This window comes from Chionomys nivalis, chromosome 15 (assembly GCF_950005125.1).
Source record: "Chionomys nivalis chromosome 15, mChiNiv1.1, whole genome shotgun sequence".
Taxonomy (NCBI): Eukaryota; Metazoa; Chordata; class Mammalia; order Rodentia; family Cricetidae; genus Chionomys; species Chionomys nivalis.
In genome coordinates, this window is record NC_080100.1 from 9,535,871 (window position 1) to 9,540,676 (window position 4,806).

Consider the following 4,806-nt stretch of genomic DNA (forward strand, 5'->3'; position numbering starts at 1 on the left):
TCTTGTTCTGTCCACCTCTCCCACCTTGCAAGAAAAATAACTTCGGAAGGATCAGTCATATAAAATCTCTGCATTTGCTGCTACTGTTGCACCTGAGCTCCCCTGTCCTTTATCTCTAAGCAATTGTAGAGACAGTTGATTACTTTTTACTTGTCCTGTATCTAATTAGATACAATTTTTATTTACAGATTTATTTACTCCCGATTATTTTCCCCACGCTTTTCTACTTTTATTCACTATCTATCTGAGCACTCATTTTTTACCTCCACACCTGAGGTGTGACATTCACACGTGGGGTCCATCACCTTTTCCACCTGTACCGCTGGCCCCATGCTGTACACCATTTGTCATAGCCACATGTTGGGGCAACATCTGTCAGGGTCTAGCCTTGATGGGGCTCACATGTTCCAGGGTATGGTCATGTGGATTAGAAAAATTAAGGAGAAGGAACACAGATATGAAAGAAATACAAAAACAGAGGAGAGAACCAGGAGGGCAATCCAGTGAATACTGAATATACCTGTGTTTATTTTCCATATGCTAATATACCCCAATCCAAAAGTGGGGTAGAAGGCAAAAGACTGTTTGAACATGACACAATGGACAACCAGAACAGTTACTTGCTTCAATACTTGAAATATCAAGCAACTATATCCTTTAGTGAAGTATTCTGTTGTTTAAGTAGAACATGTAATAACCACGCCTTAAACAAACCATTCTGTAGGCAGCCACTCCCTGGGTCAAACCTCCTGTCACATCCTTGAAGGAGCAGGAATAGGCTTGAATTCTCTGACCACTTGTCAAGGTGAAGCAGATCCATCTCTATGGGCCATCTTAATAGGCAAAATGCCAAGTAACCACACTGTAGGTCAGGCTATCTTGTTTGTAGCCACTCCTTAAGTCAGACTTCTTATCAATAACTTTGAAAGAGCAAGAGAAGGCTTAAGCTCTCTGACCTTCAGTCAAGGTGGAGAGAATCCACTTCTGTGGGCCCAGACACATTTTGTTCATCTGTGAAAAAAAGAAATTTCAACTTACTCTTTGAGAATTTCATATATGTATATACAATGTATTATGATCATATACACCACCATTTTCCTTCCTCAGCACCCAACATGTCCCCTTTCCATCCTCCTGTTTTATGCATTCTACTGTCTCCAGTTATTATGACCTGTATACGCATGGGTGTGGATCATCAACAGCAGCATGGGCAACAACCAGTTGTCCACAAACTCAGAGAAAACTGACTCTCACTCCCCAGCAACGCTCAGTTGTCAGCAACCTCTCAGCTAGGAATGTGTGGACTTCATCATGCACAGGTGACCATAGCTGCTGTGAGTTCCTGAGTCCACTTCATTCAAAGTCCACCTCATTTAAAGCCCTGCAGAGTACTCTTCCTCATCCTCTAGTTCTTGTTTTTACCTCCTCTTCAGCAACATTCCTTGAACCTTGGGTGAGGATGGGCTGGAGGCATTGATAAAGACATTCTATTTAAAACTAAGCACACACAGTAACTTATTTTCAGAATTCTGACCAGGTTTAAATCTATGTATTAACTACTGCAAAAAAGAAACATCCCTGACTGATGTTTAGAACATCCCAAACACTAACCCAAACATATTAAGAGGGCAGTTTGAGAATGCGACTCTTTAGTAAAATAACCATAGTTGGTTCTCCCCTAGAGCCTATGTCTTCCAGAACTATGAGCTTTGGACCAGGTTTGCAAGTACTAGGCACAAATTCTCTCCTCTAGAGCAGTCCTCAAATTCGATCAGACCTGGTTGGTTACCCTATAATGATTATGCCACGGTTGCACTAGTGGACACAGCTGGCCTGGCAGGTCCCGATGCATAGTACCCTCTGGGGCAATGAGAGCTAGCCAGGAGGGAGGAAGCTACCTGCTCAGTATGAAGTTGACTTCTTTGTGTTATGCAACCAAACACTGGGATATCTCCTGGCCATACAGTAACACACACACACACACACACACACACACACACACACATTTGTATATACATATATACATACATCTATAGAAAGAGAGACTTTATGTCCAACTCCAGAGATTCTTGCACCTTGACATTTATTGCTCCTCTATTCACAGTTGCTAGGAAATGTAATCAACCTAAATATCCATCAATAGATAATGAAAATGTTGCATAAACGCACAATTGAATTTTATTCAGCAATAAAGACAAATAAGATCATGCTATTTACTGGTAAATAGATACACCTGGAAAAATTATGCTGAGTGAGGTGACCCAGGCCCAGAAAGACAAATGTGAAATGTGAAGCATGTTCCCTCTCATACACCTCACCTAGCTTCAGATCTTGATTTTATATGCTTAACTCGAGCACACATAAAAATCAAGAAACTGGAAAGGAGCCATTAGGCAGGGTCTGTAGAAAGAGGAGTGAAGGAGCCTAGGTGAAATGAAAGTAGGGAGGCAGATGGAAGAGATGGGCCATCAGAAGGTTGAGGGAGGGTTAACCAAATGAAAGAGGACAAAACCTTATGGAAACCTACTGTCTTCAAACCCAATTTAAAAACTATTGCTTGAGATGATAGTAGGACCTACGTGAGATGGAAGAAGGAAGACTGGGCCTTGGGAGATTAAGCAGGGATGTGAAGGGCGGGGTTCTGTCGGGAGGGGTGGAGGGAGAAGAGGTCAGTTCAACAAAACTAAGGGTGCAGGAAAAGGGCTTATGGAAACACATTAATGTGTAAGCTAATTTTGAATATCACTCACTTGTTTGTTTGTTTGTTTTTCAAAACTTTCTCTGTGTAGCCCTGGCTGTCCTGGAACTCACTCTGTAGACCAGGCCTCTGCCTCCTGAGTGCTGGGATTAAAGGCGTGTGCCAGAAATACAACATTTTAGAAGCGGGCATGAACAGAGGTATCCTAGGTGGTTGGATAGTGCTATTCCCAGAAGACACAGGTATTAAACAGACATCAGTGCCAGGCGTGGGTACCTCCCTCTGCATTCCTGGTCAGGGAGGTCCCAGTGGTCTACGAAATGACACAGCTGTTGGATGGTGCTCTTTTTGTCTTTGTTTCTGCTTCCTGCATTTCTTCTCCATCTATAAAAGCAAACTCTGATGTGGGCTTGTTGAATAATTATTCAATAGTAACAAATGAAAGTTACCTGATTCTATAATCACAAATGAAGCCCATTAAGATCTTTAGGGCTTCCTGCTTCTGTCTCTTGACAGAGGTCGTTTGTCTGGGAAGCAGAGTTTGAGACAAGCAAAGGCATGATTTCAGATGCAGTCCCAGGGAGAGCAACTTCAACTCAAGCTGTCGTGGAAAGTCAGGAGTGCAGGGCTCCCCCTGCCCCTGGGCCCAGAAATCCTTGGCACTGACTAATCTCTTGTCCTTGCCTGCAGGTCATCCCCAGGGGCCTGAGAGAAGTCCTCCAAATAGAGTGGTGGGTATGAGCCTTGGGGAGCAAAAGCGCACTGGAGCTGATGGTCCCACAGGATGGGAATTACTCAGAGCAAGGTTGGTGAGACCTGCCACGTGCCTTATGGCCGTCACCTGCACAGCATTTCCCAGAGGCTTTCCCTGGGTCTGGCCTTTTCCCTCTTTTGACTTTCTGCCTTGTTTTATAGTCTAGCTCCTTTGGGTTCTCCTTTCCACCATCTTAGCAAATATTTACTGGCCCTACTATGTGCCAAACCCGATGCTAGGACCTGGAATATATTGATGAACAAATTAGGAAAATCTATGCTCTCAGGGAAACAAATAGTAGGGAGCAAGTCTTTCTACTTTTTAAATGAAGAGTCCTTTTCAGAGATAGCCAAAAGTCAGAGAAGACATAATTAATTCCACAATAATCCCTAAGTATATTGCAATTATAAATTAATGAGACTAGTTTTCCTCTAAGTCAAATAGACTCATCTTTTAGGGTAATAATTACCGTAGGACATATACATTAAAATGACAGAGATAGAGGGATGGAGGGACGGACGTCTAGGAATGAAAGTGCTTACCCTACAAGCATGAAGACCAGAGTCCAGATTCCTAGCATCCATAGAAAAGTGGGGCCTCATAGCACAAGCCTGCAACCCCAGCAGTGGGGGACCAGAGCTCAGAGGGAATGAATCTTAGGGGCTCACTTGCCAGACAGTGTAGCAGAAGCAGCAAACTTCCAGGCCTAGGGGGAGGCTGTGTCTCAATAAATGAGGTAAAACTGCAAATGAAGAAGACACTGGACATCATCCTTTGCCTCTACACATGCACATACAAGCCAGTGCGTGCACACACACACACACACATGCACATACAAGCCAGTGCACGCACACACATGCACATACAAGCCAGTGCATGCACACACACATGCACATACAAACCAGTGCGTGCACACACACACACACACACACACGCACACATGCACACAAACATACACACATAAGGAGACAAATAAAATGACTTGGCAAGCACAGCACTCAAATCACAAAATAATCGCTTAATAACCTATAATTTCACAATAATTGATATCACTCGGGATTTTTTTCTAGTGTTTTCTTTATGTCTGACTTTTCCCCTAAATTTGAAATCATTTAAATATAGTCATAATTCCTCTCTATCTTTATACTTTCCATAAGCACAGTACCACAGCCTCTGTGACCAGCATTTTAATGACTGTATTATATATTTTCTTCTTTGACAGTGCCTTACTATGCACTCAGCCTGGCCTCAATGATCCTCCTGCCTCGGCCTCCCACATGTCTGACTACGGGCATCCTAGTGAAGGTGAGGTCTTCCCTAACTCATTCCTCATTATTCACTCTTAAGCTTCTGG